The sequence below is a fragment of the Hordeum vulgare genome, chromosome 5H (assembly GCF_904849725.1).
Source record: "Hordeum vulgare subsp. vulgare chromosome 5H, MorexV3_pseudomolecules_assembly, whole genome shotgun sequence".
Taxonomy (NCBI): Eukaryota; Viridiplantae; Streptophyta; class Magnoliopsida; order Poales; family Poaceae; genus Hordeum; species Hordeum vulgare.
Genome location: NC_058522.1, coordinates 350,575,384 through 350,589,993, shown reverse-complemented (window position 1 = coordinate 350,589,993; position 14,610 = coordinate 350,575,384).

The following is a 14,610-nucleotide window of genomic DNA, read 5'->3' as shown; positions in this document are numbered from 1 at the left end:
GACCTTTTTGCGAAGACTTTCTTGGCGGTGGTAGTGCTTTTGCACTACCAGGGGCCCAGCGGTAGTACCGCTGGAGGTCCAGCGGTAGTACCGCTGCATCCAGCGGTAGTACCGCTAGGCGGCGGTAGTACCGCCCCTGGTCAGCGGTAGTACCGCTGGAGTGCCAGCGGTAGTACCGCTGCAGCCAGCGGTAGTACCGCTGGAGCTCGGGCACAGAGTGGGAAAATGGTCCGATTCCCCCCCCCCACTATATAAAGGGTTCTTCTAGCTGTGGAACCTTATCTCTTACCCTCTCAAGCTCCATTGTTGCTCCCTAAGCTCAAAAGTGCCCGATCTCTCTCCCTAGCCAATCAAACTTGTTGATTCTTTAGGGATTGGTTGAGAAGGCCTAGATCCACACTTCCACCAAGAGAAAAGTTGATTCCCCCACCAATCCCTTGTGGATCTTGTTACTCTTGGGTGTTTGAGCATCCTAGACGGTTGAGGTCACCTCGAAGCCATATTCCATTGTGGTGAAGCTTCGTGGTCTAGTTGGGAGCCTCCAAGCTTTGTGTGGAGTTGCCCCAACCTTGTTTGTAAAGGTTCGGTCGCTGCCTTCAAGGGCACCTATAGTGGAATCACGGTACCTTGCATCGTGCGAGGGCGTGAGGAGAATACGGAGGCCTTAGTGGCTTTTTGGGGAGCATTGTGCCTCCACACCGCTCCAACGCAGACGTACTTCCTGTCAAAGGGAAGGAACTTCGGTAACACATCCTCGTCTCCATCGGTTCCACTTGTGGTTATCTCTATCCTTTACTTTGTATTTGCTTATGCTTGTGACTATATTGTACTTGTCTTAATAGCTCTCGTTGTTAGCTTCTTTAGGGTTCACCTCATTGTCGTATTATTTGTGAACCCGTATGTTGTTTACCTTAACTTGCTAAGATTAATTAAAAAGTGGTCGTTGTCTATTCACCCCCCCCCCCTCTAGCCAACCATATCAATCCTTTCAATTGGTATCAGAGCCACGTCTCTTTATTAAGGGTTTAACCACCCGAAGAGTATGGAAGGCGAAGAGGGAATTAACCATGGGCAACCCGAGGCCATGGACTTGACTTCGGTCACAAGGGACGACTTGAATACGGCTATGGCCGCTCTCAAGACGTCCTTGACGAACGAGGTCAAGACCATGCTTAAAGAGTTAATTGAGGGATTTAAAAGTTCACCCGAACCAGCTATAGTGGTTAAACCCACCATTTCCGATTCGGAGGCCAACTCCTCTAAGGAAGCGGCTAAAGGTATGCAACCTCCCTCATCTCATGAAAAGGATGGGACTGGAACATATGCCTCAGTTCCACCCCCATGGTCTATGGAGGATCCGTTCCCGCACCACGTCTTAATCCTGTTGGTCCTCCTCCTAAGCTTGTGAAAGGTGACTTTGCTAACTGGGTATTTTCTATTAAGTCTCATTTGAATCACAGCTCAACAAACTTGTGGAGAATCATTGAGCCAGGATATTATCCCCATGATCCAAGCAACCTCACTCCAAGAGAAGATGCAGACAATCAATACAATCACTCTGCTTTGTTTATTCTCCAGTCTGCAGTGCCACCTGAAGATCTTCCTCACTTGCGTCCCTTCACTTTGGCCAAGGATTGTTGGGAGCATATTATGGTGTTGTACAAGGTAAGCTCAAGCATTCAACAATCCAACTATGAAGTGATACTTGATAAGGCCGATGAGTTTGTGATAAAGGAAGACGAGGACCCTCGTGATCTCTATCGGAGGGTGACTGCTATTGCTGTGGCACTCAAGGATCATGGGAGCAAGGATGTGGATGACACATGGGTCAAACGCAAGTTCCTTAAAGCCATCATGCCTTTCAACAAAGTTATGTCATCAGTAATTCGTTAGCGGCCAGACTTTCACTCCTTGTCTTCCAGTGAGGTGTTGGATGAATTCATTGCAATGTCAATCATGAACGAAACAGCCGACAATCCACTTGCTCGTGTTCGATCAAAGACAACTTCACCCAACCTTGCGTTGAAAGAAAAAGCAATGCTTGAAGAAGAAGAAGAAGAAGATGAGGAAGAGGAGGGCTTCCCTGAGGACATAAAGTATGCCTATCATGAGCACATGGCACTTGCATCAAGGCAATTCTGGGGCAACAAGAGGAACTCAAGACCCACCTTCACCAAGAACAACTCGAGTGGATTCAAACCCAAACAACGAGTAAGGACATGCTATAACTGTGGTAACGTGAGTCACTTCGTGGCCGAATGTCCCTATGAGAAAAGGGAAGACAACGGAGGCAAGCTCATTCGCAAAGACAAAACCAAATCATTTCCAATCAAGAACAAATTTGTGAAGAAACCTCACCCAAAAGGGATGGTGGCCCTTGAAGAGTATCCTTCAGATGATGATGATGATGATGATACAGTGGCAACAGCAACTGTTGCTATTGCCACTACCTCTCCCCAGAAGGTGTCTCTCTTCAACGCCCCCAACGAGAACCACATCACCAAGTGCCTCATGGCAAAAGGTATCAATCAGGAGTTTGCTTCCGGTGGGGTGTCATGGTTGCTCGATAGTGGAGCAACAAATCATATAACCGGAAGCAAGGACTTAGTGGTGGATGTGCATCCTTCTCCATCTATGCCCACTCATGTCCAATTCGCCGATGCATCCTCTTCAAAGGTATTGGGATTTCGTAAGGTGGTCGTCTCTCAAGATTTATCTATTGAGAAGGTCATGCTTGTTGAGTCACTTGCCTACAATTTACTTTCGGTTCGTCAACTCGCAATTATGGGTTTTTCCACATTCTTTAATATTGACACTGTGGTCCTCCTGAGAAGCAAGACTCTTAAAGTAGCCTATGTTGGACATGTCGAAAATGGTATTTACGTGGTGAACTTCTCAAAGCGACCCACTAAGACTGCGACATGTTTAATGGCTAAAGTTGACGTGGGCTGGCTTTGGCATCGCCGTTTAGCTCATGTCAATATGAGATCTTTGCAAAGCCTTCTGACAGGAGACCATGTTCGTGGACTAACAAATGTGAGCTTTGCTAAAGATCGTGTTTGCAGTGCCTGCATTGAAGGAAAGATTCATGAAACTGCTCATCGTCCAACGACTATTATCTACACTAAGAGGCCATTGGAACTTCTCCATATGGATCTGTTTGGTCCTCCATCATTTGATAGTCTTGGAGGCAGAAAGTATTGCTTACTGATTGTTGACGACTACTCAAGATATACCTGGGTATATTTCTTTAAAAAGAAGAGTGAAACTTAACAAACGGTCATCAACTTTGCTAATGAAGCGCAACGTCAACATGAAGCAAAGATCTTGATGATTAGGAGTGACAACGGCACCGAGTTCAAGAACTACACCTTAGATGAGTTTCTAGGTGATGAGGGAATAAAACACCAATATTCTGCACCATATACCCCTCAGCAAAACGGCGTGGCAGAAAGGAAGACCCGGACCTTGATAGACGCTGCAAGGACAATGATGGCAGAATTCAAATCTCCATATAACTTCTGGGCAGAGGCCATCAACACAGCATGTCATGCATCCAATCGGCTCTACATCCACAAAGGCTTGAACAAGACTCGTATGAGATTCTAACTGGAAACAAACCCAATCTCAACTACTTCCGGGTATTCGGTTGTAAGTGTTTCATTCTCAAGAAAGGAGCACGGTTAGCTAAATTTGATTCTAGAGCACATGAGGGTATCTTTGTTGGTTATGCTACAAACTCTCATGCTTACCGTGTCCTCAACAAGTCCAGCAGACTAATTGAGGAGACGTGTAACGTAGAGTTTGATGAAAATAATGGCTCCCAAGTGGAGCAAAGTGGTCTTTGTGATGTAGGTGATGAAATTCCTCCCCAAGCCATAAGAAGAATGGGGATTGGTCAAATACTCCCCATTGAGGAACCCCTTGTGGCCGAAGGAGAAGGACAATGCTCTACTGAAGTGGAGCCATCACCTTCACAAGCCCCACATGCTTCCGATGAACAAAGAGAAGACTCTCAACAAAATAAACAAGCTCAAGGTCAAGATAAATTGCCCAACAATGATGATGTGTCTCAGGATATTCAAGCACTACCCCAAGACACCGAACCGGCTCATGATCAAGATCAAGTGCAACCCCGAGATCCAGACCAAGAAGAAGCACAAAATCAAGATCAAGAGCAATCACAAATACAAGAACAAACTAGTGAACCTGCTCAAGTCGAAGGACAAGATAATCAGGAGACTGTCTCACAATTCCCTTCTGGAGCACCAACAGCCGGCTCAAGACGCAAGGGAAAGCAAAGGAAACAAGTTGATGCTCCCCCGTTATCTAATGAAGAACTCTTGGAGCGTCGAGCAGCCAAGATTGCGAACAAGCTGAGAGTCAAGTCACATCTTACAAAGAATGTACTTGGCAGTATACAAAGGGGAGTATCCACCCGACAACAGATTTGGAATTATTGTGAGCATCACGCGTTTGTTTCGTATTGTGAACCTCAACAGGTACAGGAAGCGCTCGATGATGAGGATTGGCTTATGGCCATGCACGAAGAACTTAACAACTTCGAGCGCAACCAAGTCTGGGATTTAGTGCCTAGGCCAACGGAGGAACATAATGTCATCGGGACCAAATGGATATTCAAGAACAAGCAAGATGCCAATGGAATTGTGATTCGAAACAAGGCAAGATTGGTGGCTCAAGGCTACTCCCAAGTCGAGGGTATCGACTACGGTGAAACCTTTGCCCCTGTTGCTCGTCTAGAATCTATTCGCATGTTGCTTGCATTTGCTTCTCATCATAACTTCAAGTTACGACAAATGGATGTGAAAAGTGCCTTTCTTAATGGTCCTTTGAATGAGTTGGTCTATGTCAAACAACCCCCGGGATTCGAACATCCCAAGCTCCCCAATCATGTGTACAAACTCAATAAGGCACTCTATGGCCTTAAACAAGCCCCACGCGCGTGGTATGAGTATCTTACTGAGTTGTTACAAGATCGTGGGTTTGAAATTGGGAAGATAGATCCCACTCTTTTTACTAAGAGGGTTAAAGGGGATTTGTTCATATGCCAACTATATGTTGATGATATTATCTTTGGCTCTCCTAACATTTCCTTCAATGAAGAATTTGCTGCACTAATGACTGAGAAGTTTGAGATGTCCATGATGGGAGAGTTGAAGTTCTTCCTCGGGTTCGAGATTGCACAAGGTCTAGAAGGGACATTCATCAAACAAGCCAAGTACACTCAATACATGCTCAAACGGTTCGAGCTCGAAGATGTCAAACCGGTCAAGTTCCCCATGCCAACAAGATGCAAGCTTGACAGTGATCCCAATGGTAAAGAAGTGGATCAAAAGGTATATCGCTCCATGATTGGATCCCTCCTTTACCTTTGTGCATCTAGACCGGATATTATGTTGAGTGTAGGGTTATGTGCACGGTTTCAATCCGCACCAAAAGAAAGCCATTACATGGTTGTTAAGCGAATCTTTTGATATTTGTCTCATACCCCAAACTTTGGCCTCTGGTATCCCAAAGGAGAAAACTTCAATCTAGTTGGCTATTCTGACTCAGATTGGGCAGGAGATTGTGTGGAGAGGAAGTCAACGTCTGGAGGATGCCAATTCCTTGGTCGCTCATTGGTAAGTTGGTCATCTAAGAAGCAGAATTGCATCTCCTTATCATCCACTGAAGCTGAGTATGTGGCAGCTGCAAGTTGTTGTGCACAATTGCTATGGATGAGGCAAACTTTAAAGGATTACGGTGTCACTTGTGACAAAGTGCCTCTTCTATGTGACAATCAAAGCGCTATCAAGATTTCCCTCAACCCAGTGCAACATAGCAAAACCAAACATATTGATATTCGTCATCACTTCATTCGTGAACATATCAAGCTAGGTGATATTGAGGTTCACTTCATCCACACTGAAGAGCAACTTGCAGATATTTTCACTAAGCCTCTAGATGAAGCAAGGTTTCGGGAGTTAAGGCATGAGCTAAATATCATTGATTCAAGTAATGTGGACTGAAACTAGGCATGTTGCACCTCACTTCGCATTCCATTTTGGTCTAGATGTAGGCATGGACATAGGGGGAGTGTTGTTCTCTCAATGAACTGTCCCTCCCCTCATTATGCATAAATCAATCTAGTCTTTCACTTTAGCCATTGTCAAATGGCACTTGTGCTTCAAAGACGAGCATTGGTCATGAACCCAAGGATAATTCTTCGCGGTGTCATACCATTGTCTCAAACATAGGTGGCCTCGGCCACCGCCCCTCCCACCTTTCTTTTGTATAGAAGAAAGGATATACAATGACAAGTCAGTACATTTTTCTAGGTGTTATCTCGTTTTTACTTACTTGTCATTTGCCCAAGTTCTTCTCTTATCCTAGGTCGCTTGTGACATTTGCAGCGGTACTACCGCCAGGGGTAGCGGTACTACCGCCAGGACCCCAGCGGTACTACCGCCAGGGGTAGCGGTACTACCGCCAGGACCCCAGCGGTACTACCGCCAGGATTCCCATCTAACACGACCGGCTAGGAAATTTTTAGGGTTGTCTCAAGGGGGAGCGGTACTACTGCCAGGACCCCAGCGGTACTACCGTTGCATCCAGCGGTACTACCCTCAGTCAGCGGTACTACCGCTAGGTCCTCAGCGGTACTACCGCTGGCCCGTACCTCTTGGGCTATATAAAGGAGGGGGAGCCCGTTTTTCTCAGGCTCTTTCTTCTTTCTCGCGGCTCCTCCCTCCCCTAGCCCGAAATCCCCCTGTTTTGATCTTGTTTCGTGGAGCTCCTTCTCTCCGTTGGATTGGAAGGGTTGCTCCACCTCTCCTTCCTCCTCCAAGGGCCATGAATCCCGGTAAAGCTCCTCCCCTTCTTCTATTTGGTTGATGTTCTTGTTCTAGGGTTAGGAGCATTGGGGGATTGGATCCATGTCTTTGATCTTGTGCCTTGTTCTTGGATGGCATGAAGGAGATATTTGAGGGGAGTGTAGGTCCTATGAATCGTTGCTGATTATTTTGCCATGCCCTAGGATTTACTTGTTTTAGATCTAGCACTTGAACTATGTTTGGATTAGATCTAAAACTTGCTCTCTCTTGCCTAGGCATGTACTTATTTCAGTGATTCCTGTGATCCTCATGTGAGTAGGGCTGGGGTGGAGTTCTTAGTGTTCATATACAGCCCATGCCCCTCGTAAAAATCGTGTAGCCCTATGCATGAGGTCTATTTTTATCTGTTAGATCTGAAAGTCAAACCCCAGCGGTACTACCGCCAGGGGTAGCGGTACTACCGCCAGGAGGATTCACTGTGCATTCTTTTCATGTGCTTGGCAATGAGTGTTTATTTTTTTTCTGCCTTTTCTAGTTCATTGCCTTGACTCTTTTTGTCGCTTCTTTTTGCTGTGTGTTTTGTGTCACAGGTAGTTCTCGCCGTTCGAACCCCCCACGGGACACGCAGTCAAAGCAGTTTCGCAACCAAGAAGCTCCCGAGGGGTCTGCCACCTCAGGACTGCAACCCAAAAAGCAGTCCTTCAAGAAGACCGCGCACAAGGATAAGGGGATCAATGTCCGAACAATGCCCCCCAAGGACTTTCTGCAGTTTCGCACTCAGAACCATTATCTCAAAGAGAAGGTTGTGATCAAGAATGTTGACCATGTTTGGGCAAAGGATCAGTGCAGGATCTACCGTTATATTGTCGCGCAGTTCAAGAAGAACTATGTCCCCGTTCAGTGGATTGACCTAGCTCATCTTCAGCGGAACCTGGACTATTTTGGTGATGCCCTCTCTCTGATTGACAAACTGGGCATCAAGGACATCATCACTTTCAAGACAGATTTTGACCCCACTGTTGTTGCTCAGTTCTATGTCACGGTCCACTTCTCTCCTGATGAAGAGCGCTCTATGGTGTGGATGACAGGGTCTCAGAAGATGACCGGTTCCTGGCGTAAATTCATGCAACTCCTCAAGGTTGACTTCCAGGGAGCTGACACTCCACTTGGGTTGCGTCCTCATGTTGTAGCCCCCACCGATAGGCCCCCCGCAAAGGACAGATTGCAGAAACTCTATGTGAGGAAGGGTGTGCTCCCCAAACATCTGGACATCATGCATCGGATCCTTCGCAACACCCTCTTCCCTCGCATTGGTAACTTTGACGAGGTTCATGTCTCTTTGGCTGAGATGCTGCTGCTTTGTGAGGAGGCTATGACTAAGGAGTCTGCCCCTCTTGATATTTCTGATGTGATGTTCACGGAGCTCTGGAACTGCATCATCATGCGTAAGGTTCCCATCTACGGGCCCTATCTGTTCGCTTATATTTGTCAGAAGTGGCAAGAAACTTTTCCAGAGGAGGTGCTCTACGCTCAGTCTGACTACATTGTGCACGACCCGATCAAGCTTCGTGTCAAGGAGAAATGGGCCAACCCATCAACTTCCTCTCAGCACATGGATACTGACACAGAGACTGCTGCTGACATAGGAACCGCCTCTCAGTCCCGCCCTTCTGCCATGCCATCTTGGGCCATCAAACTGCAGGATAAGATGAAGACTCTATTCTGTATGCAGTCTAAGGGTTAGTACAAGACGCACGTGGCTCAGAAGGAGAGCCGCGAGAGGCACAAGCGCGTTCTCAGGACTCTTGATGTGGACATCTCCAGCGGATCAGAGGACGATATCACTCCAAAGGCTACTTGGATGCAGGCTCAAGGTTACCAGTGGTCTGGCGATGAGGAGGAAGAGGAGGGGCAGGATGATCAGGAGGGTACCGACGAGTCTGGCGATGCTGAGGATGAGGAGTAACTACCTGTGGCGTTAGGTGTGCCCCTTTTTGGTGTCTTGTGCCAAAGGGGGAGAGAGTCTAGGAGCTGGATTTGCTTTCATAGTCGAACTTTGCTTTGCTTGCTTTCTTTCGTGGTTTGCTTCGAACTTGGTTTGCTTCTAGTTTGCTATCGTTTGTGAGACATGAACTTATGTGAGATTTATTTCCATCATATGTTGTGAGTCATATGCCCCGTATTGTCACATATCTCTATCTTTTTGTTATCATATTATTCTCTGTGCAAATCCGGTATTTTCATCAATCCACCAAAAAGGGGGAGATTGTTGGGGCATAGTTTATGCCTAACTAATTTTGGTGATTGATGACAGTACCGTAAAGGACTAACCGTGTGTGTTAAGGTTTCAGATAACACACGTCAACGGCACAAGACGACTTGTCTCCTCATTCATGGAACGGAAGCACGGCGCTCTCTACGATTCTCTTTATTTGAGTCATAGGAAAGTCGTACTATTAAGAGGGGATCCGTAGTGGAAAGGTTTGGGTGGAATCTATCTTTGCACGCGCACACTTCACATATTCTCCCTTACCTCCTTCATTGGAGCGGCCCCCGCCACTGTGTTTCTTTCCTCCTTGCAAATTGGTCCCCAGCGGTAGTACCGCTGGCCCTAGCGGTAGTACCGCTGGAATGCTAGTGGTAGTACCGGTGCAGCCAGCGGTAGTACCGCTGGCTGGCGGTAGTACCGCCCCTGGTCAGCGGTAGTACCGCTGGTTGGCGGTAGTACCGCCCCTGGTCAGCGGTAGTACCGCTCCAGGAGCTTAGTACCGCCTGCCTAGCGGTTGTTCGTGGACGGACCTTTTTGCGAAGACTTTCTTGGCGGTGGCAGTGCTTTTGCACTACCAGGGGCCCAGCAGTAGTACCACTGGAGGTCCAGCGGTAGTACCGCTGCATCCAGCAGTAGTACCGCTAGGCGGCGGTAGTACCGCCCCTGGTCAGCGGTAGTACCGCTGGAGTGCCAGCGGTAGTACCGCTGGAGCTCGGGCAGAGAGTGGGAAAACGGTCTGATTTTTCCCCCTACTATATAAAGGGTTCTTCTAGCTGTGGAACCTTATCTCTTACCCTCTCAAGCTCCATTGTTGCTCCCTAAGCTCAAAAGTGTCCGATCTCTCTCCCTAGCCAATCAAACTTGTTGATTCTTTAGGGATTGGTTGAGAAGGCCTAGATCCACACTTCCACCAAGAGAAAAGTTGATTCCCCCACCAATCCCTTGCGGATCTTGTTACTCTTGGGTGTTTGAGCATCCTAGACGGTTGAGGTCACCTTGAAGCCATATTCCATTGTGGTGAAGCTTCGTGGTCTAGTTGGGAGCCTCCAAGCTTTGTGTGGAGTTGCCCCAACCTTGTTTGTAAAGGTTCGGTCGCCGCCTTCAAGGGCACCTATAGTGGAATCACGGTACCTTAGTGGCTTTTTGGGGAGCATTGTGCCTCCACACCGCTCCAACGGAGACGTACTTCCTGTCAAAGGGAAGGAACTTCGGTAACACATCCTCGTCTCTATCGGTTCCACTTGTGGTTATGTCTATCCTTTACTTTGTATTTGCTTATGCTTGTGACTATATCTTACTTGTCTTAATAGCTATCGTTGTTAGCTTCTTTAGGGTTCACCTCATTGTCATATTATTTGTGAAACCGTATGTTGTTTACCTTAACTTGCTAAGATTAATTAAAAAGTGGTCGTTGTCTATTCACGCCCCCCCCCCTCTAGCCAACCATATCGATCCTTTCAATGACGTTCGGACACACCATCACACTATGGTGTTCTAGGTGGCATGAATTGCGAAACAATTTCCACATTGTCTTAACTGTGTACCAAAACTCGGAACTCAGATATTCATCTGTATGATCATATCGTAGACACTTTATCCTCTTGTCACGATGATCTTCACTCTGAAATAGCCTTTGAACTTTTCAATATTTCAGACTTGTGATTCATCAAGTAAATACTCTTGTATCTACTCAAATCGTCAGTGAAGTAAGAACATAATGATATCCACTGCGTGCCTCAACACTCATTGGACTGCACACATCAAAAATGTATTACTTCCAACAAGTCACTTTCTTGTTCCATGTGGTATGATTTGCATGTCTCAAGTGATTCAAAATCAAGTGAGTCCAAACAATCCATCTGCATGGAGTTCCTTCATGCGTTTATACCAATAGGTATGGTTTGCATGTCTCAAACGTTTCAAAAATGAGTGAGTACAAAGATCCATCATCATGGAGCTTCTTCATGCATTTTTACACCAACATGACTCAAGTGGCAGTGCCGCAAGTAAGTGGTACTATCATTATTACTTTGTATCTTTTGGCATCAATATTATGAACATGTATAGCACTACGATCGAGATTCAATAAACCATTAAAGGTAATTATTCAAGCAAATAGAATAACCATTATTCTCTTTAAATGAATAATCGTATTGCAATAATCACGATTGAGTCATGTTCATGCTCAACGCAAACACCAAATAACAATTATTTAGGTTTAACACCAATCCCGATGGTAGAGGAAGCGTGCGATGTTTGATCACATCAACCTTGGAAACACTTCCAACACGTATCGTCACCTTGCCTTTAGCTAGTCTCCGTTTATTCCGTAGCTTTTATTTCGAGTTACTAATCACTTAGCATTCGAACTGGTATCTAATACCCTCGTGCTACTAGGAGTACTAGTAAAGTACACATCAATATCATGTATATCAAACATACCTCTGTCGACTTCGCCAGCCTTCTCATCTACCAAGTATCTAGGGTAGCTCCGCCTCAGTGTTCGTTCCCCTCATTACAGAAGCACTTAGTCTCGGGCTTGGGTTCAACCTTGGGTATCTTCACTAGAGCAACAACTGGTTTGTCGTTCCATGAACTATCCCTTCTTTCCCTTGCCCTTCTAGAAACTAGTGGTTTTGTTAACAATCAACAATTGATGCTCCTATTTGATTTCTACTTTCACGATGTCAAATATCGTGAATAGCTTAAGGATCACCATATCTATCCTTAATATGTTATAGTTCATCACGAAGCTCTAGTAGCTTGGTGGCGGTGACTTTGGAGAACCATCACTATCTCATCTAGAAGATGAACTCCCACTCGATTCAAGAGATTGTAGCACTCAGACAATATGACACACGCTCAACGCTTGAGCATTTCTCCCTTAGTTTGTAGACAAAGAATCTTGTTGGAGGTCTCATACCTCTCAACAAGGGCACGAGCATGAAATCCCCATTTCATCTCTTGGAACATCTTATATGTTCCGTGACGTTCAAAACATATTTGGCGCCTCAATTCTAAGTCGTTAAGCATTACGCACTAAACTATCACATAGTCATCAAAAAACGTGTATGTCAGATGTTCGCAACATCCACAGACGATGCTCGAGGTTCAGCACACCGAGCGGTGCATTAAGGACATAAGCCTTCTACGCAGCAATCAGGACAATCCTCAGTTTGCGGCCCAGTCCACATAATTCCTACTATCCTCTTTTAACTAAATTTTCTCTAGGAACATATCTAAAAACAATAGAACTACAACGCAAGCTACAACATAATTTGGAAAGACCTTTTGACTATGTTCATGATAATGAGTTCAATTAATCATATTACTTAAGAACTCCCACTCAAATAGACATCCCTCTAGTCATTCGACTGGCGCATGATCCAAATCCACTAACTCAAGTCCGATCATCACGTGAGTTGAGTATAGTTTCAGTGGTGAACATCTCCATGTTGATCATATCAAATATATGATTCATGCTCGACCTTTTGATATCTTGTGTTCCGAGGTCATGTCTGTACATGCTAGGCTCGTCAAGTTTAACCCGAGTGGTCCGCGTGTGCAACTGTTTTGCACCCGTTGTATGTGAACGTTGAGTCCATCACACCTGATCATCACGTGGTGTCTCGAAAAGACGAACTGTGCCAATGGTGCACGGTCGGGGAGAACACAATTTTATCTTGAAATTTTAGTGAGGGATTACCTTACAGTGCTACCCTCGTTCTAAGCAAGATAAGGTGCATAAAAGGATTAACACCACATGCAATTCATAAGTGACATGATATGGCCATGATCTTGTGCTTCTTGATCCCCATCACCAAAGCACCGACATGAACTTCATCGTCATCGGCGCCACACCATGATCTCCATCATCATGCCGCCATCGAGGTTGTCGTGCTATATATGTTATCACTACTAAAGCTACAACCTAGCAATATAGTAAACGCATCTGCAAGCACAAACGTTAGTTTAAAGACAACCCTATGGCTCCTGCCGGTTGTCGTAGCATCGACGTGCAAGTCAATATTAACTATTACAACATGATCATCTCATACATCCAATATATCACATCATGTCTTTGGCCATATCATAGCACAAGCATACCCTGCAAAAACAAGTTAGACGTCCTCTAATTTGTTGTTGCATGTTTTACGTGGATGCTATGGGTATCTAGTATGATCGCATCTTACTTACGCAAAACCACAATGGATATGTGCAAATTGCTATTTAACCTCTCTCCAAGGACCGCCTCGGTCAAATCCAATTCAACTAAAGTTGAAGAAACCGACACCCGTCAGTCATCTTTATGCAACGAGTTGCATGTTGGTTGATGAAACCGGTCTCTCGTAAGCGTACGAGTAATGTTGGTCCGGGCCGTTTCAATCCAACAATACCGCCGAATCGAGAAAAGACTAAGGAGGGCACCAAATCGAACATCAATGCCCACAAAAACTTTTGTGTTCTACTCGAGATTACATCTACGCATGAACCTAGCTCTGATACCACTGTAGGAGAACGTTGCGTGGGAAACAAAAAAAATCCTACGCACACGAAGACCTATCATGGTGATGTTCATCTACGAGAGGGAGATCGGATCCACATACCCTTGTAGATTGCTAACGGGAAGCATTAAGAAACGTGATTGATGTACTGCTATAGCTTCGTGATTCAAATCACCACCGTCCGACAATCCGTCCCGATCTAGCACCGAACGGACGGCACCTCAGCGTTCAGCACGCTGATACGTCTCAAACGTATCTATAATTTTTTATGGTTGCATGCTCTTATCTTGTCATCTTTGGATGTTTTATGTACCTTTTATATCTTTTTTGGGACTAACTTATTAATTCAGTGCCAAGTGCCAGTTCCTGTTTTTTGTGTGTTTTTGGCTCTTTTCAGATCTGATTTTGGAACGGAGCCCAAACGGAATAAAATCCCCGAAATAAATGTTTCCCGAACGGAAAAAGATTAGGGGGCTTGAGAGCCAAGGCAGGAGAGCTACAGGGGGCCCACAAGCCCTGTAGCCGCCACCAGGGGGCGGCGGCTAGCAAGCTTGTGGCCTCCCTGGCGCCCCCCAGCTCCTTCGCCTATATATTCCCTAAAATACAGGAAAAAAATCAGGGAATCCACGAAATCACTTTTCCACCGCAGCAAGCTTCCGTTTTCGCGAGATCTCATCTAGAGACCCTTCCCGATGCCCTGCCGGAGGGGACTTTGGAGTTGGAGGGCTTCTACATCAACATCATCGCCCCTCCAATGACTCGTGAGTAGTTCACTTCAGACCTACGGGTGCGTAGTTAGTAGCTAGATGGCTTATTCTCTCTCTTGGATGTTCAATACAAAGTTCTCCATGATCTTCATGGAGATCTATCCGATGTAATCCTCTTTGTCGGTGTGTTTGTCAAGATCCGATGAATTCTTGGTTTGTGATCAGATTATCTATGATATATATTTGAGTCTTTGCTGATTTCTTATATGCATGATTTGATATCCTTGTAAGTCTCT